The sequence below is a fragment of the Ochotona princeps genome, chromosome 3 (assembly GCF_030435755.1).
Source record: "Ochotona princeps isolate mOchPri1 chromosome 3, mOchPri1.hap1, whole genome shotgun sequence".
Taxonomy (NCBI): domain Eukaryota; kingdom Metazoa; phylum Chordata; class Mammalia; order Lagomorpha; family Ochotonidae; genus Ochotona; species Ochotona princeps.
In genome coordinates this window covers 69,303,257-69,327,852 of record NC_080834.1, presented here as the reverse complement: position 1 = coordinate 69,327,852, position 24,596 = coordinate 69,303,257, and the positions used below count along the sequence as shown (strand labels likewise).

Below are 24,596 nucleotides of genomic sequence, written 5' to 3'. Positions count from 1 at the left end.
GAAATAAGAACAGAACCTATATGAAAAGGAAAGTATAGCCTAATTCTGACTAATTATATTAATTAAATTAAATTAAAATGCAAACAGTCCCATTTTAATAAAATTAAACAAGACAAATGTAAAAAAAAAAAGCATATGATTCTGACCACTAAAATTCAGAGAAATTTTTGTATCTCCGAAATTTATGCCTAAGAGTCAAGTTTGTGGGACTGACACAGAGAGAATGCAGGACAGCATATACTGTAAACAAAATGTTCTGTCCCCTATTTAAAAAAAAGTGTAGAAAGATATGGAAAAGCCAGAGTAGCTAGATAAAAAAGATTTCTTGAAATTCCTAATGGATACAATAATGGCTATTTTCCAGACATGATTCAAAGAAACCTAACAATATTACTGTTTAATTCTCACTGAAATTCAATAATTTTGTATTGCAGCAGTGTAATTTTTTCTGTTTTAGAGGAGAGGACATTGAAGCACATAGCTTTCAGTGGTTTATTCACCTATCTAGGCAGTGCTAGCAATGCCTTCCGACCAAGTAATCCGAGCTCCTAAACCTGCCTTATGCTGTCTCCCTACCTTCCCTTTTCACATGTAAGCACAAGCAAGACAGAGGGAGATGAGGACAACATTGACTATGGCTGAATTGTTACTCCCAAAGAAATTGAATTCTAAACTGGTTATTTTGGCAAGATAAGGTGCTGTGATGTGCAGAAAAGTTCTTTATGTAATCTGAGACCATTTAAAAAGATATAACAAAAATGACTTTTGGCTAGATTTGAGGATAAACTGGTTTTATATTCTGCACAGAGACCATTTCTCCTAAGAGAAATGGTTCAAAAATGTTAGAGAATCTAACATGTTTAAATCCTGGGCAGAATCCCTGGCCTCTTCACAGCTAGTTTTTCTCCTCTCAGGTAGGCAGATCTTTGTTGTTGAGCTCAACATCATGATGTTATAATCTCAGAAACTGCTGGTAGGAAAGAGTTTGAAAATGTGTAAATTGCAATTGCATGTTACTTTTCATGTTTTGTTTTACCTAGCGTGCCTGTCTCCATCCACCCAACTTTTGTGGTGATGATAGATGTTGAGTCACTTGAAAGTACATTTTACATATTTTTGATCATTAATGTTTCAGCCCACATCATATAGGAGTAAAAACCTTCCTTAAACAACCATAATGCTATCACCAATTTCAAGAACATCAAAATTTATCTGCAGTAGCAGTGTTAATTATGTATCCTGATTTCTCCTGTTCATAAAAAATATATATTTAATAGCTGATTTTCTCCAAATCAAGAATCTAAAAAAACCCACTGCTAACATATGATTTTATATCTTTAGAATTCTCTGGCCTACTAGAACACAAGTGTCAGAAAATGCCAGGATTAACCCAAAATCAGAAATACTCAACAGTGGAGGAAAAACTACAAATGTACTAATGAAAAATGCATTCAAGTATTTGGGCTCCAAAATTGTGGACTCAGAAAAGAAAATTGAATAATGTACATTTGAATCATAGGGACATTAGATGTACAGGTTACATGAGCTGTGTAAGTAATGTGGGGTACAACACCATTGACATCAACTTTTCTAATTTATCAAGTCCTTTTCTATTCTATAAAAAAGGGGATATGTTGCATTAATTGCAGTAAATAAACTGTTGCCATTGTACTAGCCAAAGTTTTTAAGTAATAAATAATTGTAATTAGTTTAGAAACTAGAAACTTTACAAATAGATAAGTATCACTGAATCTTGAAGATGCAATGCTTGAACGCGTTTAAAGAATCACATATAAAGTAATTTGGACAGGAGTGAAAAATCCATGCATGTCAATATTTTAGAAGTTCAAATGTGTTTAGAAGATTCCATGTGCCTAAATAATAGGTTAATATTTTTATTTTTATTTGATATTTATTTGAAATACATAAATAATTTCAACTTCCTATGTAAATTTGAAACAATAGCAAGATTACATGTATTATTGAGATTATTGAGATTTTGAGTATTTCTATTATTAAAAATTTAATAAGAACTAATAGCAATTGCAGTAATTACTGTATTTCTTACATTTTCTTTTCTTATCCAATTTTTAACGCTTTTAATTTTTTGTTAATATTAAAAAAACAAATTTCATGCATTTCATAGATGCAGTTCTAAGAAGGAAACCACACCACCTTCCTCGCCCTGCTCACTAGTATCTCCTCTGTCTTCTCTCTTCACCTATTTTTGCAAAGTCAATGTTTTAATCCATTCTATATTCTCAGGCTTAATTCACCACAAATCATAACAGTCACAAAGTTAAAAGCAAAAGGGCCACAGTTCCACAGGAGCATAAGCAAGGTTGAACATGATAATCATATCCTAAAGTGCCCGGCTTACACGTGTACATTTGTCTGAAGCCTATACTATTAGTTGTCTTTTTGAAACTGACTTATTTCAGAAGCATAATAAAGAGTTACAAAATTTTTAAATACCTGAGATTCATTCTTTTTTATAGCAAATTAGCTTCATCAAATATATTTACTTATCCTTAATAAAAATTATTCACATGTAACTTCCTCAGTATCAATCAGCTACTTTTGCATGTATGATCATCAAACATTATTCAAAGACTTTCTGGAATATGTTGCTAAAATCTAACAAAGAATTTGAATTTAAGGTGTTCAGGAATAGCTGGTTGGGGGATTTATTTGGGGGTTATTTCTGAACGTTAGTCCTTAAAATTTGTAACACATTTTAAAATAATTCAATACTGAGCATCAAAAATACTTCATATTGAGCCAAGGATAGGTGTATATTTTGTTCCAAAAGCTATCTTAGGAATACATTTCACTTCTTTAAACACTAAAACTATATACCACATGTTGATATACATACACTCAGAATACCACATGAGAACTAAAACCAACAGAAACAAATCAATTTGATATTTTGCCATGTTTATGCAGAATCATAAATAAGTTCATTGAGTGGGAAAAGATGAAGATTATATGCACTATTCATATTAACTGCATTTCCTTCTACATTGAATTTGGTGGTGATAAATGCCACTACATGTGATTTCACTAACTTCCCAGAATATATGTCTTCTCTCAAAAATTAAAACAAAACTTTTCATGAAAACCAAGCATTTTAGCTTCATGATTATTATGTTAATAGCATTAAAACTTTTGAAAATCAGTGGATTGTCAATGTTAAGAGTTGAAGAAGTAGAGCAAGTATGCCATCACACCTTTCCTCTGAGCTTTCTCTGAAATTCCACCTATGATCAACATCCAGAGGCAGCAAAGCCACTCCCTGAACTGGTGCAGCTGAGAATATCAAACACGGCATCTCTGCAGTGGCCTATTGTAATATTGTTAGAACAAAATGACATTGGCTGACACTCCTGTTCCCATGATGCAACTGACCCCTTGACATAAATACAACCAGAAGGCTCATGTTGAGTCTCACCCTGTCACTAATTGTGTGCTCATGAGGATTAACATAATGGGCCTTATTATTATTTACCTCATTTGTCAACCAAATTATTGGACTAGTAAATAAATAAGGTAATGTCCAGTCATCTGAGCCTATGAAACCATGAAGATTAACAACAGGGATAAATAGTGATCAATTCCATGAGAACTTCTAAAAATCCCCTTATTTTCAGAGTTAAATTTTTTCTACATCAGGTTTTTCCTAGATCCAGACTTCTTGGAGGATCCATGATAACTGATAACATACCAAAAGATACATCAAAAACAACCCCATGTCTACCTATTAGAATTTTACCACACACACAAAAAAAATCAATAGGCTTACAGTCTTAATCTCAAATCTGTTAAAAGTGTTAGTCCTACTTTTGGATACTTTTGTTCTTTTTTCTGTGAAAATCACAGTTAAGTTAAACTAAAAAAAAAAAAAAAAAAAAAAAAAGAAAACTCATTTCTCAGCCTTTAGCCTAACATCACGTATAAAAAAATAAAAAAGAATTGCTGTTGGATTTACTTCTGTTTCTTTTTCCTAGAATCTCAATTTCTGTTTTTTTCCTAAAAATCTTCAAAAAGTTATTATTATAAAATAAAATAAGCTACCAGTAATTTATGACAGAATTCTCTTTTGACAGCAATATATTTTCTTTTTTTTTTAAAGATTTATTCATTGTTATTGGAAAGCCGGATATACAGAGAGGAGGAGAGACAGAGAGGAAGATCTTCCGTCCGATGATTCACTCCCCAAGTGACCGCAACGGCCGGTGCTGTGCCAATCCAACGCCGGGAACCTGGAACCTCTTCTGGGTCTCCCACTCGGGTGCAGGGTCCCAAAGCTTTGGGCCTTCCAGACTGCTTTCCCAGGCCACAAGCAGGGAGCTGGATGCGAAGTGGAGCTGCGGGGATTAGAACCTGCGCCCATATGGGATCCTGGCTCATTTAAGGCGAGGACTTTAGCTGCTAGGCCATGCCGCCGGGCCCGACAGCAATATATTTTCAATCCTGATGTCTCTAATGTTCAATATCTTTTTTTATTATTGTTATTTGCTGAATTCTTTTGGGGGATATAAAATTAATCTTCAAGATGTTACCCTGAGGAATACACTGGACATCAATGTCAAGTAGGTCAATGTTCTTCATAGGCAGTTGCATTGTTTTTAGAAATAATAGAAAATAACTAGAAACAAATCTTGAAATAATAATCTAATATATTTAATTGAGGTCTATGCTACAAACAAAGTTGTGTGTTCAAAGTGTGGTATTGTTAAGAACAATGAAATCAAATCCTCAAAAGTTGTGGATAGTATCATATACTCAAAAGTATCAGTGTCGATATCAGGGAGGTGCTAAATTCTAAATCTTTTTATTTAAAAGCTCCAAGCTATAGATATTGGACCTAATAGGGAAATTTATATTTAGTATCAGAATGCCAGGTTCAGTTCCCAGTTCTATACTCAATTACTGCTACTTGTTTACGTATGCCTTGTGGGGCAGCAGACAACGGTTTAAGTAGTTGAGTCACTTCCTTCCCCATGCAAGACCTTCTGTGTTTTGGCCCGACTTGCCTGGCTTAGCTCTGGCTGTTGCAGGCATTTGAGGAGTGAACCATAAGATGGTATGTCTGTGTCTGTCTCTCAGTGTGCCTCTCAAATAAGTAAATAAATACAGATTAACCAGTTCAATTAGCATAATATTGTTAAAATTTTATGGATTTTTAAATATTTATTCATTTGAAAAGCAGACTGACAGTGAGAGACAGATCTGCTCTGTGCTGTTCTACTCCGCAAGTGGTTACAATGATTGGAGCTAAGCCAGGCAGAAGCCAGGGGCCATAAACTCCGTAAAGTCACGAGCGTAAGAGGACAAGCATTCTGACCATCTCCTACTACATTTCCAGGTGCATTAGCAAGGGGCACAAACAAAAGTGAAGCAGCCAGAACTCTAACCAGTTTCCAAATGGGATATTAACTTTGTGGGTGGCTGTTTAATCCATTGTATCACAACGCTGTCTTGATCTTGTAGATTAAAAAAAAAAAACATTGATTGCCAAAGACTTCCATTATATTAAATGCTTACTGTCAATGTCGGCAACTGAAAGAAAGTATACATTGGTTTTGATTTATTTTGGTTTGTACAAAGAGAACAGATTTCATATACACATTTGCAGTCCATGACAGATCTCACCCCCCTTCCCTCCTTTTCCTTTCTTTCTTCCTTTGTTTCCTTTTTATTTTGTGCTAGCATATTTTTTATTTACTTTATAGCCACAGGCTTAATCCTCTACTACATAAAGAACTGAACAAGTAGAAAGTAAGAAGTTTATTGATCCTTAGGATTGCAGACAAGAATTATAAAAAATAATCAAACCTCAAAATGTCAGTTTCACTTATTTACATTTACTTTATTAGCTACAAATCATATAAAACATGTGCTATTTGTCTTTTGGGGACTGTTTCACTAAGAAGAATAATCTCAAGTTGCATCCATTCTGTTGAAAAAGGCAGGATCTCATTTTTTTTTCTAACCAAGTAGTATTCCATAGTGCATATATACTTATTTTTATTTTTATCTAGTCAACAGTTGATGTTAATCAGTTGTGCTAATTCAATATCTTAGCTATATTGAATTGAGCTATTATAAATGTTAAGATAACTACTTTATTTGCTGATCTTTTCAAGTAGTAACAATATGCCTCTATTAAAATGGTCCATAGAAAACCACATAGAAAATTGTGGCACAGTGTGCCAACCACCATTTTGGAGTCCCTTATGCTTTTTGGAACACATGGGGACGTCTCAACTCTGCTTCTGATTCAGCTTCGTGCTAATGCACCTCGGAGGCAACAGATGATGATTCAAGTGTTTCAGCCCCTACCACCCACAGAGGAGACCCAGACAGAGTTCCTGGCTCCTGGCATCAGACTTACTTAGTTATGAGAGCAAAACTTATGGTGTCATGATAGTGAAAAATGAAAGTACTGAGGAGAAGAAATTTCTTGTTGAGATGATTTACCAGTATTTGCAGGAACTTGGAGGAACTGAAAGTAATTCCCACAGAAATGCAGTCTGAGTTTAAATAATCAGACTGTTGAAATATGATTGTTTAAATATAAAACTATTTTAAACCCCATTTCAGTGCTTGTTTTGGTGAACAAAATGGTCCCTAAGAACTAAAGCATGAAGCCAGCACTAGGGATACTTGAGGACACAGGAGGCAGGGTAAGCTATCTTTGCAGTGAATTTCTGACAAGAATGAAGTAATTAGGAAAGAGCTGGCAGGGATGTGAATGAAGGGATATATCAAACAGGATGGCATTGCACATAATGATGCAATGTTACTGTTTATTGGACTTAAGATTTTGAACATAATCTTGATATGATGAAGAGTTCATTTCACTATACTTTGATGAGCGTTCTAGTAAAAACACCATGAGAACCATAGCACACAACAAAAATATCTCTATTGAAGACTTACACAAAATAATGTCACCGAGCAATACGTAGCTAATTGTCATATGAATTGCAGTGGCTACTCAGTTTGGCCCATTCCTCGAACAATTCAGTGAAAAGATGATCTATTGGGCCCGGCGGCGTGGCCTAGCAGCTAAAGTCCTCGCCTTGAAAGCCCCGGGATCCCATATAGACGCCGGTTCTAATCCCTGCAGCTCCACTTCCCATCCAGCTCCCTGCTTGGGAGGACGGCCCAGTGCTTTGGGTTTCTGCACCTGTGTGGGAGACCCAGAACAGGTTCCTGGTTCCTGGCATCAGATCGGCGCGCACCGGCCTTTGCGGTCACTTGGGGAGTGAATCATTGAACAGATCTTCCTCTCTGTCTCTCCTCCTCTCTGTATATCTGCCTTTGTAACGAAAATAAATAAATCTTTAAAAAAAAAAAAAGAAAAGATGATCTATCAACAGAACTTGACAAAGTACAGGGATTTAGGATTTTGAAAAACACAGAATGATCTCATTTTATTTCATTTATAATTTGTGGAAATTTAAATAAATTAACTTTTCACACAAAAAATGAAATAGATAACTTTTTCCTTCAAACTGTCCATGGATCCCTTTGGAATTTAACTGATCTTCTTAGGAATATAAACCTCAACGAAAATTCATGATTTAGATGACAACTATCTTTTGTGATAATTATTAGGCTAGAATATCAGGGTCAAGAACATTATTTCTCATGTGACATAAAATATGATGACATGGTATGGGAACAAATGAAATGAAACAGAATGAAAGGAAAACTGTGCATGTACTGTCTTTATCAAAATATGTTTGAGTATGTACTTATGTTGAGCTGTGCTTTCAGATGAGAATGAAAATATTTCCCTGTGAGCCTTATTCAACTTGTGAAAAACCGAACAACATACTACCCACGGACCCAAACTTTACATCCACATACATGATCTTGTAAGAGAAAGATCACGAAATATTTGTGTACCTTGTATGATTTATTTCAATGTACATATCATTTTCAGAGTCATCAGTTTCTCTTGTGAATGTCTAGGTTTCATTCTCCTTTGTGGCTGAAATACAGTTTATTGTAAGGATATGCCACATTTTGTTTATCCACTTATCTACTAACGGTCATGTAAACTTATTTTATGTCTTAGATATTGTAAATCATAACACCACAAATATGAGACAACAGGCATACTTTCAGCATGATGATTTAATTTCTCTTGGAAATATGCAAAAGTGGAATAACTGGGCCATATTTTTGTCCTATTTTTTTAAGATTTGTCATATTGTTCTTCATAAAGGTAGTCCAAATTTGTATTATTGCAACAGTATGTAAGAGTTTCCTTTGTTCCACATTATTACAAGTTATTGAAAAACCTTTCCAATAGTAGCCATTTTGACTGAGATGAGATGATATCTCATATGGTTGTGATTTGCATTTACTGATGACTAATGATTATATTCAATTTCATATATTCATTAATCATTTATAGTTCCCTTTGTGAACACTGCTTGTTCATAAAAATTGCCTGTTTTTATTTGGATTAACAATATGAATAGCCAAAGAAATGTTGAATAAAAGAAACAAAGCTGGGGACATCACAATATCTGACCTCAACCTATACTACAGAGTTGTAACTAAAACAGCATGATAAGCATGGTTCTAGCACACACACAGGTAGATCAATATGTAAAAGCAGATCAACAGACAGAATGTAGATCCTATAACTGTTTCTTGAGTATAATGCCAAACACATAAAATAAAAGGCAATCTTTAATAGTACTACCACTCTTACCCTATATAAAAAATGTAAAAATGAAACAGTAAAGCTGCTAGAAGAAACCATGGAGGAAACATTTCAAGTTCAGTACAGACAATGATTGTGGGTAAGACCACCAGAAGCACAGAAAGCAAAATCAAAACCAGACATGTGGTATTTTATCAAAGTAAAAGGCTTGTTTCCTGCACAGTAAATAAAACATTCAACAAAGTAAAACAACAACCTACAGAATGGAAGCAAATAATTGCAAACTAGTCATTAGCTCAGGGTTGTTCAAGCTACCATAATCGGCATATTGGACTAAGTGATTCTTTGTTGGTAGATATTTTAACAGCATTACAAAATGATAAACACCACTTTTGGCTTCTACCAACCTCATGGTAAGGACACTCTCCCTAAGTTACAACACCTCGAGATATCTCCAGATAAAGTTGAATAAAATTAACTGTTGACTTACATGGACTTCATATTCTTCTCTAACCTGATGCCTTTATAGGAGCAAGAATATTACATTCACGTTGTACTTGGTAAATGTCAGAGCACCGTAGGCTTCTAAGAAATTTTGGCTAAATGCATCATTTGCTTGTTACAAATGAGATAGTACATATATGAAAATGTAAAAAATTATGTGTATCAAGTCCTGTTTTGTTCAAGATGCTGGTTTATTTTTTAAACATTGCATCACCAATAAAATTAAAATGATTAATTTCATTAAAACTTCAAATTTACTTAAAGCCTTGAATAATTTACCTGTCACCAGAAAGATTTTATACTTATGTTAGGTTTTCATTCAAAACAAAAATATTTTACGATCTTAAAATCTATTTGAAATTATACTAAGGTATAAAAAGTTATTTAAAAATTCTTTGAATTTTAATTGGCTAATTGGTTCCATTTTTTTAAATCCACTAATATATTTAATATCAATTCTATAAGTAGCTTTAATTAGTTGGCTCACCTATGTACAAAATTTAACTAGTGCTTTTTATGCCTTATTAATAGCCTCAATTTGCAAAAACTACAACAAATCCTTTGCTGAATTTTCTTGTCATTCCCTTGAGAGTGTTGGCACACAGTTTAATGCTATTGATAGGAAATCAGAAATGCATTACCGTAAGTTAAAATACTCGTTCAAAATAAATTTCTAATTAAAATTGAATAATTCAGTTACAGAGCACAAATACACATAATTCACAAATATAAATAATTTTTAAATTGTATAAGTTAATAATTTAAAATATATAAAAATTAATAATATTTTCAACTGTTGCAATTATGATTCATCCTGATACCCAAATTATATTACACTTGAAATATAAAGATTGCCATGCAAATTTTTAAATTCTGTAATATAATTATCTAAAGGAAAATGCTTTAATCTGTAATTTAGGGTTATTTTTATTCTGTGGTGTAATATGGTGCATTAAACTGAAAGATACTATAGCTAAATGAACTCTATGGCGATAAGTAGTCTTCACTCTTTCTCAAGGACACGATTGTATATTCAATGAATATCACATTAGTGAAAGAGTCAAGTTAGACTCATTACACAGTGAAATATAACTACAAATAAAGTCACAGTTGCCCAACTCTGCTTACACTAAACTAAAAGCATCTTATGTGTTTAGTAAATGGTTCTGTCACACATATTGGGTATGACAAAATTATCCTATTAATAAAATTTAACATAGCTTTCTTGTGACTTAGCATTTCACTCCAACACTGAATCTGACAATAAGTTTTAAAACTTTTTTTTTTTTGAGAAAAATAAAAATCCAGGCCCAGCGCCATGGTCTAGCGGCTAAAGTCCTCACCTTGAATGCTCCAGGATCCCATATGGGTGCCTGTTCTAATCCCGGGCAGCCCCGCTTCCCACCCAGCTCCCTGCTTCTGGCCTGGGAAGGCAGTCGAGGACGGTCCAAATCCTTGGGACCCTGTACCCGTGTGGGAGACCTGGCTCCTGGCTTCAGATCAGTGCAGCACTGGCCGTTGTGGTCACTTGGGGAGTGAATCATCAGACAGAAGACCTTTCTCTCTGACTCTCCTCCTCTCTGTATATATCTGACTTTGTAATTAAAATAAATAAATCTTTAAAAAAATTCATGAAGATTTTCTTATTTGACGTTTATTCCATGTGTTGCTGTGCTTGTGATTTTTTAAGATTTATTTTATTTTGATTGGGAAGGCAGATTAGATTTATGTAGAAAAGGAAAGACAGAGAAAGATCTTTCATCCTCTGGTTCAAGCTCCAACTGGGCACAACTGAACCAATCCAAAGGAGGATTCAAGAGCTTCTTCCAGGTCTCCCACACACAGGTGCAGAGTCCCAAGACTTTGGGCCATCCTTTACTGCTTTCCCAGGCCACAAGCAGGGAACTGGATCGGAAGTGGAGCAGCCGGGACATAAACCGGCACCTATGTGGGACACCTGCATTTACAAACTTAAGATTTGAAATACAAGTTATTTGTGCATATATTTTTCTGTGACTGATTTGGGGCTATAATGAAGATCTGAATAGTTATAACAGAGGCCCACAAAGACTGGAGCACTCACTGTCTTGCCCTTTACAGGATGTATACAATTTAGTATAGGACTATAAACACACAGAAATTACAAATCTTAGAGAAGGATACTTAAGATATTTTTGAGGAGATTTCTTCAAACAAGTATTTTTCTGTTATCTTCTCATTAATGTATCTTTCTGATTGCCTTGGTAAAGGCCATTGACCACTAGCAATAAAATATTTATCATGATGTTATTCAACATTTAGAAAGGAATTATTGTTCTAATAGAAAGGATCAGCTACTTTTCTCTAAGATATACCATTCTTAACCTCATTCTTGACATTGGGAGAATTCGAAATCAACTTAGACACCTAATAACAGTTGTAAATGACTCTAATGTTCTACTCTATCATGTCTTAGTAAAGCTGTTATGCCTGGCTTCTAGTTTGCATTTTAGAGAAAACACAGGACATGGAAAACTAGATGAAATGTAATTTGCAGACCTGACCTAGTTTACATTCCAGCCAAAGTGCACGAAAATTTTTTTTAAATGCTCTGTAGTATAAATTTGATAAATTAAGCAAAAAATTGAAATACAGAAAATATTAGTATTAGGGCCTTAACTGATATAAATATCATAATTCTCTCCAAAAGAATATAATGCTATTCACACCAATAAAAGGCTAAAGACATGAATCTTCAATAATTTACTGAGGTCATAATCAAATAGATTATACTCTGACCATCTGTTCATGGTTCAATGGTTCAAGTATTACCCTTCAAATAAAATTTCCTAGCAGGAAAATACACTTGTGTATTACATGTGAATCATTATAGACTATCCTTTCTTAAGAGAAATAAAGTTTTAAATTTCTTGAAAGGATCACTACTTCCTGCAGTAACTGCCATGAACTTGTTATTATTTTGTATGTCTACTGATCATAATGATGACTAGAACTTACCTTGAAGACATTTTAAAAAATTCTAAATTGAAAGTACATATAGCTTACTTCTAGATATTTTGTTTTAATCTAGCTTAGCATTACATGCATTGTTAGATAGATAAAAAGCCATCTAGGGACATTTAAAACTCAGCAACTTGGAAAATAAAATCAGCAACTTTTAACAACATTTCAAATAAAAGTTTGAAATATGTGAGATAAGCCTAGTGATTTAATAAACAATACAAATTTTCAAATATATATTACAAAAAATGCTAGACGTTTGATGAAGTCAACTTTTTTGTTTTAGTACTAAACTGATTTAAACCAATGGTTAGAATTGCTTTTCTTTGATCTTTAGAGAGCGTTTCAAAAAGTCACTGCAGAGACTCAAACTAAATACTGTCCTGAGCCAAAAGATTATTTGAATTAAATGAACCAAGGAAATTCAGTCTCCTTTTTAGTACCAGAATAGCAACTATTAGAACCAAAAGAGCAATTGTTTTTACCAAAGGCAAAATGGAAGAAGCCATTGGAACAGAAGAAGGCATGGAAATCATCAAAGAAATGGAAATTCTTTTGTTTCCTCCCAGGTAAGGGTGACTTCTCCAAGGTTATGTGGAATTCCAAGTCAGTGCTAACAATACAAACTAATTACTAAAACATTTTTCAGTTGAGAGGAAATCAGATAACAATTATCTCAACTATCATGTCATCTTTGTCATTAGCAATCATACCAGCCATACACAACTAAGTTTTCTGGTGCATTGAAACTTGGATAAGAAGTCTCCAATACAAATACCTTCATTCTACTAACAGACTATCTGCGCAGTGTATCTGGTCAGAGTGAACTTCGTATGAGGCTTGTAATAGAAGCACAACATTATAGCAAATTCTGTACTTTTATTTCAAATTCTAACGTCAAGTTTGTAGAACTCATTGAAAGCATACGTTCTTTCTCCAAATTTTATAAAATAGTTTTTGGGATAGATTCCATGCAAAAAATATGATTTTTCTTACTTTCTACATCCAAATGCAAGATGCTTTTTACCTTTTTGACTAGACATGTACATGCTTTCCAGCCCAAACCTTTGCTTGCCTGGTGTACTATTTTTAAAAAGTACTAAATTAAACTGGGTCTTCCATGCTTGCTAAAATGACAGGATTTGCAATCACTCTCGTGGCATTCAGAGCTGGGCACTTACCCAAATCCCTGGTTCTGTGTAGTCAGCTGTCCTCCATGTGCCTGGTACTGCTGCATGTGACTGAGTGTTCAAATATCAGGTCCTACCAAGCTTTTTCAGGAAAGAGCCAATCCTTCAAATGAGAAAAGAGTTTCTCATTATGAAAAGACTCTAAAAAAAAGCCCTGAATTTTTAGACAGGCAAATGCTTCTAGTGATCTCAGAAGGTTTTGCAGATTAATCATCACCAATGTGAAACTCGAGTTCATCTTGTAAAGATCTTTGTTTCTTTCCATCTATGTATCTTCCAATTCTCATTTCATTCCCATACTTTTTTTCCTGCCTACTTTTGATCTTCTGTTTCATACTATACAGAAACTTTGAGTGGTATGTGTGAAGTGAGCTATACTCAGCCTGCTGATCTAGAAAAATAAATAAATAAAGCAAGAAATAAGGTCAGAGATTGGATCGGGAGCTAATCAGCACAGCTGTCAATTTTCCTTTTGTGTTTTGCGAAAGAAATCTGTCCCTTTCAATGGTACTTTCATGTAGTGTTGAAAATAAGATATGAAACATCATTGTGCAGACTGGTCTGATAATATGACTGGCCATTGCGAACAAAACCAACAGGGCCCAATTGTATAAAAATAAGTGAGACAGGTACCCTGCTTCATAATCTCTACTTTTGTTTAGGGGCAGCCAAATAATTCCCACCCTCAAAAGCCTTCAGAGTCTTGGACAGGGTTTGGGAGTCTTCTAAGCATTTCATTCCAATAGCCCACATGGTTTCTCACTGCACAGAAAAGCAGGAGGCTGGTATTTGGGTGCCACAGGGAAAGCTTTACAAGATGTTTCAGCCATTGTTAAGCTTTACCGCATGCACTCTAGTGTTTTGTGATAACTGTGCAGAAAGCTGCAGTCCATTGTGTTGATTTATATTACTCTGCTACTTAGTAATAATGGCTACCTTGCGAAAGCACAGCGCTCTGTCAGTAAAACCACTGCCCTACTTTTTCTTTCCTTTTTTTATATATATATTATTCAGTTTGCTCAGAGTACTTTAACAACACTTACCTTCTCCATTACTTCTGTGATAAAGGCCAGCTGCCTATGGCTACTGTGAACTGATATTAAAATACAAGCATTTGACCTTTTAAGACTTCTAGCAAATTTCCTTGAATCAAACTTTTTCTTTCAGTAGTGATTTTTAAAGCTAATGTAATCATTAAAAAGTAATAGCTAGGGGCTATTCACATTACTTTTTTCCTCTTCGGTGTGGAGAATTTGTTACTTTCTTTACCAATTCCAAGCTCCAGTTTTTCTCAGGGAAGTGTCAATTCATAAACAAACACAATATGATTCTACCCATTAGTAATATGGGAGGTACACAGAACTATTGAATTTTTAATATCATTAATATAAACTTTCTCTTAGTAATGAGATTAAAAACTCTTATTAAAACCGTGAAGAGGAGAATAGGAAACGTCTTTTTGGCATTCCTAATGACGTTGCTACAATAGCAACTCTTTCGCCTTCCTCAGCAGCTTGTATCCGTTTTACTTGACAGTGGTTCCAAGCAAAATTTCAGATTTCACTTTCAACTTATCGTTTATGTGTTTTAAAATTTAAAGTGAAAATGCAACACATACAAGGAGCAATTAACAAATTCCCTCATTTATAGAAAAACAAAATCAGTAACATCAGTCTTACAAAACAATAAGCATTTCGTAAATATTAAATATTATTACCCACATACTTCACAAGTTGTTCTGCTACACAGACAGTAATTCCATTAGAGGTTTCAGCAAGAAACATATAAAATAGTTGAGACAAAATGAACCTTTCATTAAGGGGACTTCCTCTGTTATAGGTCGTGTGACCTGGTTGAGTGTTTGATTAGTTGCACTTGCAGAATATGCTTTTATCAGGGAATAATTTTAGCCATATAAAATATTCATCAGTATCTGAAAGTACCAGAAGTGGAAAGCTGAGCAGCTATGCTGTCCAGAAAGGGACTTAGTTAATTTTTCATAATCATGGGAAAGATGACCAATATCCTGCAACTCCTAAAGAAGGTTGAATTTAAAAAACGAAGTTATGCTCACTGGTAACCATTCCATCAAACTAGATGGCTCTTTTACAAAACTTTTAAAAACTCTTATGTCCTCACAAACTGAATGACTCCTGTTATAAAAATGAAAAACAAAAGTCCTTTTTGTTAGGTGGAGCTATAATCAAATATATTAATAAAACAGTGCTTCATCATCTTGCTCAAAGGAGAGTTATTCCCTTTATGTCATTTAATAGACAAGCACGTTTCCACTATGAGAAAAGTAGGTCAGACTTTGTTTTTAAAGCAAACTCTGAGCTTCACGCTAAATCACCCTATATATAACAGGAGAAATGTGTATCTATTCACCTGTATCTGTCATAGGCTTTGTAGCATACATCTAAGTGTTTAGCCTTATTTTCAGTTTACTGTTGGCTTTAAAATGAGCTTGGACATAAAACAATAAATACATACAATATATTTATACAGATTTTGTTTTTCATCTGAATTGAAATAATTAGTTAATCCAGCAGACAGAATCTTCCCCAACCACATTCTTCACCAATTCACTTTACCTTTCATTTCCACCCAGCATGTAGTATCTCACAGATGCAGTCTAATGACTTCCTTGCTGCAAAGCTGAATTTTAACAGAGCTATACATTATTTGGGTACTAAGGAAATCAGCTGTAGTCTGTGTACTCTTATTATACACAAATAAATTGGCCTTGTGTCCAAAGGGAATTTCACACCAAGCAGCATCGTAGTCAAATTATCAAAACAGATTCAGTCACACTTAAGAGGGAACCCAAATAAGCATCTTACGTAACTGCATTCGATTTCCCAGTCCAACAAGTAATTCACCCAAATATTTCTAATCTCAGGAGTCTGAAGACCAACTAAAATAGCCTTACTCTTTGATTAAATAAATTGATAGTTGATAGCAAGTTAGCTAGCAGATTTAAGGCTAAAGTTTTACCTTATTACAGATATTATTTTACTTCAAAAAAGGAAAACACAATCAAAGGGTCATTGAATCTATCACCTTAAAACCTTTAGTGAAAATACTGATACATTCTTGTTCTTTTATGACATGATATCTTAGAAACTTCTGCTTTTTAGATATTTTTAGATATTGACCCTACAGACGGGATTTACTGATGTGTTCTACATATTTTGAACAATTCATGTTTGCATTATTTGCAGCATTATAATGTCTTAGTAGTTATTTATTTACAAATGATCAATTCCAGGAACTAGCTTTACTAGGTAACTGATATTGAATAACCTCAAAAGAGCTTTTAAGTCATCCCTAGATTTGTGAGGCATTTCCTTGTTTCTTGGATTACTTAAGCACCTTATTTCTGGAAACACCTAATCAAAAGCATTAAATTTAAAATAATTGGAAACTGGACTGCTGATGGCTATTAAAGGGCAATTACTGAATCAGCTCACCAGCATTGCCTGATTTGCCAATAAAAGCACTGAAATTGTGGTTTGTATTTCCAGCAAATCTTCTTTGAAAGCCACAAACTGGATAATGGTAGGAAAAAATTGTTCTAATCATATTTCTATTGTCATAAAAAGGCAGCATTATCCCTTTTGAAACCAAGGATTCTAAACTACCTTCTTGTTAGACACAGGCTGCAGTAATACTTTCAATACTTACTATAGAATGGTGGAAAACCAATTTTAAAGACTCCAAGAGCTAGAAAATAAGGTAAATAAGTGATGTAAGCCACCTGGTGAAAGGGTATATGGACCCATCCAGTGTGTGGTAGCGTGTGTGATTAGCACCAAGCCCCCGGCAGTCAGGTCACAAAGGCTACACTCTTCCAAAAGATTCTGAATACGTTACCCAACATTGACACAAATCTTGATTTTTAAAGAAAAAAGTAGGTCAAATTTCATACAGCCTCATGTTTCATAAATCATTTTACATAGTTGGGCTGTCCTAACCTTTAGGTTTCCAGTTTGGCACATTATCCAGAACCTTGACCAGTCAAGTGCAAGGTTTGGTTTGTTTCACTGGTAGAAACTAAAATCTTGTTCTTTTTGAACAACACTGCATCCAGTGTTAATGTTCTCCTGAGTTGCACTGTGAGTCTCTTCCCATTTATATAGTAATTATACTAAATTATACTCAACTCACACACTCTGACATACACTAGATACACATGAGTTTACATACCCTACATAATTTTGAGTTCACAAGTTCAAAATAAAATAATTTATCTTCAAATATTAAATATATATGTATATATATGAGGCCAATACATTTATTGGAAAAATCCATCCCATATTGGATGTTTGTTGTTCCTTTTCAGCACTATACAAATTATGAATGACACCACTCTATATTTCAATACAGTAAATTGAACACAACAATTGTATCATCTTCAACATTTCCATTTTTCAGACAAGATAACCTTTGTTTCTACAATCATTCTTTTCTTCTTAGAATATATTTAGATCTTTCTCAGTGTGTGTTCATTTCCTAATATCCTACTGCTTTCATAGCAGTATCTTTTATCTAAAGTCTAGCTGCAGAACCAAACAAGATTTCCTAAGTAGGTCTAAAGAGCATTCACTAAATAGCTGAAATGTAACATTTTCTTGTTCTAAGCACTATGCCTCTCAAAACAGATTTTTGTTGAGCAAATGAGATAGTTAAACTTATATGTCAAGTTGTTGAGGCTGTAGTGTCCAATAGACCAGCCTTATGTGTGAGCAAAGACAGAGAAAGAATTCTACAACAGGAAGTCCTGCCTGAGGTTTCCACCTGCTGGTCTATCCTGCAGATTTAAAAACTCAAGGCTGGATTTTCATTTTCTATGTGGCTTTCCAGAACTCGATGGTTTCTTTTTTTTTAACTTGCTAGCCCTAGATTTGTGTGAACCAATTTTTAAAAAGTCATCTCAATAGATGATGAGAGGAGGTAGGATAAACTTCTATTGTTTCTATTCTCTATAGAATACTCATTAATACTGTAAGTTAATTTTATTGTATGTAACTGCTAAATCCCATCTCCCTATTCTACAGCTTGCAAGCTGGGGTTTGGGTGGAAGAACACATTTTGGTGCAATGCGTTAAATTGTTGTGTTAGACCTGGTTGTTTGGCATTTGAACAGCTCCATGCTATTGCGTTGAAGAAAGTTGTGGAAAACAGTGCCAATGCTTGCCGCCTGTCATCCATGTGGGAGACCTGTGCGGAGAACTAGGCTCCTAGATCCCAGTCATGGCAACTGCAGCTACTTAGACAATGTATTAGTGGATAGATCTGAGTGTTCTTGCTCTTTCTCTCTCTCTCTCTCTTTCTTCTCTATATGGTATGTGCAGTGTGTGTGCATGTGTGTAACTGCCTTTCAAACAAATGAAACTTTTTTAAAAAATTATTTTTAGTTTACTTTTTATTATTTGCACAAAATGAAGGGACTTGTATTTATTGACATTAAACATCATTATAATTGAGTCAACTCATTATTCTTCGCTGAGGTCCAGTTCTGATCCCCTATAATTTATTTTCTACCAAACTTTGTTGAAAATTCAGAGGACAGAATCACACTTTACCAAGCCAAATAAGTTATGAATGTAAGAGTTGACTCTCAGGAAGTAGTATGTATTGTTAACTGTTTTTCGCAAAAATAACTGCTTTTGAGTAACATTAAACAAATTTCAATTCTCAAATTGAATGACACAATTTATCACATGCTCAGAAGAGATCATCCCTTTTGATTAAATAATGCCACATCAGTATTGAGTCATGTACTCCAAGGGAATTTAGACCATCTGTTAGTCATGCTGAGAAGTCTTTTTTTAATATCTTCTAAGATTTAGAGACGTTAAATCCTCTCTCATCTTCTCAGCCCATTCACTTTGTCAATGTGAAACAAACTTTTGCAGTCATGCTTTGTTGTTTAAAACTTAGAGCATTTCTCCTCAAGATAAATTTAGAAGGAAGCAGCAGGGTGGGGTTCTTCAGCACACTAAAGGAAGGCTTTGCAGGCAGAAATATTTTTTTTTAGGACCTAGGGTCCTTAAAAATTTAGTTATGGAAAGCAATTTTTAATATTTAAATAAGCCATTATTAGGTGATCATTTCCATATAGGCCAATAGATATCCTAGAATGCAAATACAATTTTGAAATTATATGGAAACCCGCTGATATTTTTGTAGGACAATCTTCTTTATTTGCCTGTCTTTTTTTGTTGTTGTTAAAGATTTATTTATTTTTATTGGAAAGGCAGATGTACAAAGAGGAGGAAAGGCAGAGAGGAAGATCTTCCACCCGATGGTTTACTCCCCAAGTGGCCACAACGGCTGGAGCTGAGTCAATCCGAAGCCAGGAGCCAGGAGCTCTTCTGGTTCTCCCACGCAGGTGCAGGGTCCCAAGGCTTTGGGCTATCCTCGACTGCCTTCCCAGGCCACAAGCAGGGAGCTGGATGGGAAGAGGGGCTGCCTGGGATTAGAACCGGCACCCATATGGGATCCTGGGTGCGTGCAAGGTGAGGATTTTAACCACTAGCTATCGCACTGGGCCCATCACCTGAGTGTCTTTCACAACACAGGCATGGATAACAAGCCCATAATGAACAAGGAATCCATTCAGCACTTGGGTACCTGGGCCAATTCCCAACTGACAGGTTTCCTATGTACTTGTAGGTGCCAAACAGCAATTCTTGGGTTTCTACAAAAGAACTCATAATAGAGAGCGGATTAAACTTTAAGTGGTCTCCTCCTTCTATCATTTCTGAAGCCCAATGTTAAGCTGATGAAAGACTACTTCATTTGTGCTAATGGAAGCCTAGTCGGAAACAGAAACTAAGTGGTTGATATAATGAATTTTTAGGCTGCTTATTGGAGTAGCTAGCAATCTGTTGCATTAAGGCACATACAAACCTCTGCATAGCTCTTCCCTTCATGAAAAAAAAAAGTTCTTTTACGGTGTTTAGAATTTCAAGCTTTAATGAGAAATGTGATACAAGAATTGCAGTAATTTTAATAATAGCCTCTATAACAATAGAAAGGTGAAAGTAGAGACATTCATGTATTGCTTAACAGTAATTCTCAACTTCAGTTTAAGCAAATATTTACACATTATTTGAATATAAGAAGCAAACTATTATCATACTGGAGTGCATCTCTAAATATGCCTTCTGTGAATACAAAATCCAGATTGTAGCAGTGGCCCCACATATTCATGTTCAACCTACTCAAAATACAATCAAGATTCAAATCGAAATATAACTCACTTTAAATGGGGAATTCTGCAGTTTATGCATAATTCAGTCTAGAAAATGAGCCTGATAAATCTATCATAAACCTTCAAGAATAATTTTTCAAAGTCTAATCAATGATATTGTGTTTGCATAACACATGCCTAATACCACTTTGGGAGTGATGTCTTGTGTTAAGCACTGTCCAACATCTCTCAAATTCCCAGGTTCATGGGGCTAATGAATACACACATTTGAATTATGTGACCATGCACGTTTATTTGTGAAGATGTATTTGATAGTGTGTCATGGTTGAATTCTATGCTTGAAATCAAAGTGAGTATTCTTTGAATAAATAACTGATAGAATTCAGCCTTTGCTCATTATTTCCATCAACACAAGGAAATTCAACAGATCAGGTGAATTTTTGGTGTTCATGCTAAAGAAGCTTTCGTCTTTTCAAGGAATGTTTATAGACCCTCAGTTTTCAAAAATGAAAACCAAAAAGATTCACAAGGCTCAGGAAAGAAATATTTTTAGTAATGCTGGAATTTAAGAAATAAGCCTAGTATTTTCTACAGTATAACATGTTTCCAGCATAATTATATTTTTATTTAATGTCTACACTTCAAGGGAAATATTCTGGAAAGTGTTATATGTGGTTATAACATCAATATCTACGTGTTCTTTTTATTAAATTCCTTGTAAACTGTGTGAGGCACTTTGTTAAGAAAATGCTTATGAGATTAAACATTTTTCCTCAAGTTCACCTCATCCATCACATTTGTTTATTTTTGTTTTCGTAAGGCATTGGTTTCTAATACCTTCCAAACTGATTTAAGGAAATTTTTTAAGTAAAAGGAAAGATTTTAATAATAATTCAAAGGAAAGGGCCAGACTGTGAGAGAGTTATTTAGCACAAGAGTTGAGGAAAGAAAATCAACTAAATTAGGACCAGTATTTTCAATAGCTATTTCAAAGAAAATGAATAGCACAATCGTTTTCAGAATGTTTATTATCATTGCTCTTTATAAGAATTAAGGAAAAAAGTTGAAGTGATAGGAAATTTTTCTTTCCTGTAAATGTCTTAATGGCCTTCTGAGAATTTTGCTTTCTGCTAATTCTGAGCTCACCGTTTCTAAAGAAATCATCTTGTACCGGAGATGCTAATTGCTAACATCCACTCACTTCATCTTCCTTCCTAATGAGCTGCACGCTAATGTTTCAGCTGAGAAATGCTCCATTCCCCACACTTTCTGCCATGAACAGGCAGGTGAGCCTGTGACTGAGTTCTGGGCACACGGGCATAACTGGTAGTTCCCCAGGTTAACCTTCACAGGGAGGTTTTTGTGGGCCTGATAAACACAGAAAACCTATGCAATGTGCCTTCTGCCCTTTACACTAATTCTTTCTGAAATGGAATGTCTTGAAGGCCTGTAGCTTTTGTGAGCCTTGCACTAAGGGATGCCAAAACTGGAGGTGGGGGAAGGTTTGGGACCTGAATGTCAGCAGGTCATTATAACAAACTACAGTCTGCATCCAGAGCCTGCTACATGAATAACAACATAAAGTCATAAACAGTATAATGCAAACTGTGGTATCTAATGGTATATGTGAACCCTTACACTACCAGGCTGGCCTCAGAGATCCTCTTTGTATTCACCACATCTACTTTTTCTTTTTTTAAATATTTATTTATTTCATTACAAAGTCAGATATACAGAGAGGAGGAAAGACAGAGAGGAAGATCTTCCATCCGATGATTCACTCCCCAAGTGGCCGCAACGGCCAGTGCTGTGCCGATCCGAAGCCGGGAACCAGGAACCTCCTCCAGGTTTCCCACGCGGGTGCAGGGTCCCAATGCATTGGGCCGTCCTCGACTGCTTTCCCAGGCCACAAGCAGGGAGCTGGATGGGAAGTGGAGCTGCCGGGATTAGAACCGGCGCCCATATGGGATCCCAGGGCATTCAAGGTGAGGACTTCAGCTGCTAGGCCAGGCCAAAGAGCCGGGCCCTCACCACATCTACTTACCTGTCCTTTGTGAGTTGTCGTCTGGATCTCATTGCTTCGCCTGAGAAGGTGGATGGTGGTGCACAAGAGATTAGAATATTATTGTTGGCTGTAAATAAAAAATAATAAATCTCTGCTCCAGAAATCTTGAAATAGATTAAGAGTTACTGAAGTAGGTTCTTACAATTTTACATTAATAAATGATGAACTCCAAGCATTAACAGACATTCAGGATAATAATGAATATAGTATTAAAATTAACGCTCAGTTTATCGTTCATAGCTCTTACTATCTGACCTTACTAGGTGCTGTGGTCTGCTGATGAAAGGTCATTATTGTGTGCATTACAAATTCCTAAAATAATTCTTAGTACATAATAGGAGAGTGATTAAATAAATGGGTTCATTGCTGAAATGCTTATTTTTTGGAGAACCAAATTTTGTAGGTTCCTACTGTTTGGATTTAAATACAGAGGAGTTGTAATACTGTTAGGCCTTGATAATTATTTTTTATGTAACTACTGAATAATTTACCTGTGGTCTGACATGTTGTAATAATTGAGCCACACAATGTCAACACTTTTCTGAAAAACAGCTTTAATTCTTCCTGGAAGTCTGAACAAAAAAAAAAAATATTTTTTTTTCTATTTTTAAAATTTTATTTATTTATATTATTATCATTTTATGATACAGTTCCATAGGATCTGGGATTTCCCTTATCGCCTCCCCCATTCCCTCCCACCTCACTGAGTTCCCCTATATCATTGTTTTGGTATAGTTCTTCATACACAGTCATATGTCCATCATTGCAGGCATGGACAATGTCAGAGAATCCAGTATCTTATTGTCAAGATATAGTAAGCATTTCATTGGGAATCCATCTTTGTCAGAAGTAGAGATGCATACTGTATTGTATCCTCACCTCTAGAATGAAAAGCCACAAAACAAAATCAACAAGAAGAAAAATATAAATTTACAATGCCATGAAGTTTTAAAACATGCTATTAGATATCATAGTCTCCATTACACAGTTATTATACATCCCCTTAAGTGAAAAGCCACAAAACAAAATCAACAACAGCGAGAAAAAAAGAAATTGACAATACCATGAAGTTAAATAACATGCTACTGAATGACTAATGTGTCATTGAAGAAATGAAAAAGAAAATCAAGAACCTTATGAAGAAAATGATGCTCCTGTATGATCTATGAGTCATTGAAGAATTTAGTTAGAAGAAAGTGTTTTGAAGAGATGAAACTAACAAAAAAGCAACAATCCATGAGATATAGTTTCTGCTAATCTTTGTAGGTGAAATGTGTCTCCTGAGGGCAACAAATAGATGGGTTTTGTTTTTTAATAAGTCTACTAATCTACGATGTTTGATTGATGAGTTTAAGCTGTTTACATTCAGGGTTAATATGAATGGATGGTAATTTGGTTCTGTCATTTTAGCAATGGATTGTTCATTGATTTAGTTTTCTGTTGTTTTACTGGGAAGTTCTTCACATTTGCCTATTTTAAGAGATGTTAAGAGAAGATCTTTAAGTATCATTTGTAGGGCAGGTTTAGAAGAAGCTATTCTTTTAACTTTCCTTGACAGTAGAAGAATTTTATTTAATTATCAAAGACAAAGCAAAGTTTTTCTGAATACGTTATCCTGGGCCGACAATTTTTTTTCTTTTAGAATCTGGAATATGTCACTCCATTTCTTCTGGCCTTTAGAGTTTCCTGTGAGAAGTGTCCTGTGAGCTTAACTGACATTCCTTTATATGTCCATTGACTTTTTTCACGTGTACATTTAATGGTCTTTTCTTTATGTTCGATTGAAGAGAGCTTGATGATCATGTATCTTGGTGAAGATGGCTTTTGGGAAAGCCTGTTGGGAGTTCTGTGCCCCTCCTGGGTGTTGTTTCCCAATTCTTTCTATAGATTAGGGAAATTTTCCCTGATTATTTCATTAAATAT

The 24,596-nt window shown here is 34.9% G+C and overlaps 1 protein-coding gene across 1 annotated transcript in view; it reads right to left on the bottom strand.

Moving 5' to 3' along the window:
• Window positions 1-13,522, bottom strand: part of ZPLD1 (zona pellucida like domain containing 1) — a 58,346-nt gene extending 44,824 nt beyond the window's left edge. The window contains exon 1 of the mRNA XM_058661823.1: window positions 13,378-13,522. The gene's annotated coding sequence lies outside the window, so the exon portion shown is untranslated. The remainder of the gene's footprint in view (window positions 1-13,377) is intronic.
• Between the last annotated feature and the right edge of the window lie 11,074 nt (window positions 13,523-24,596).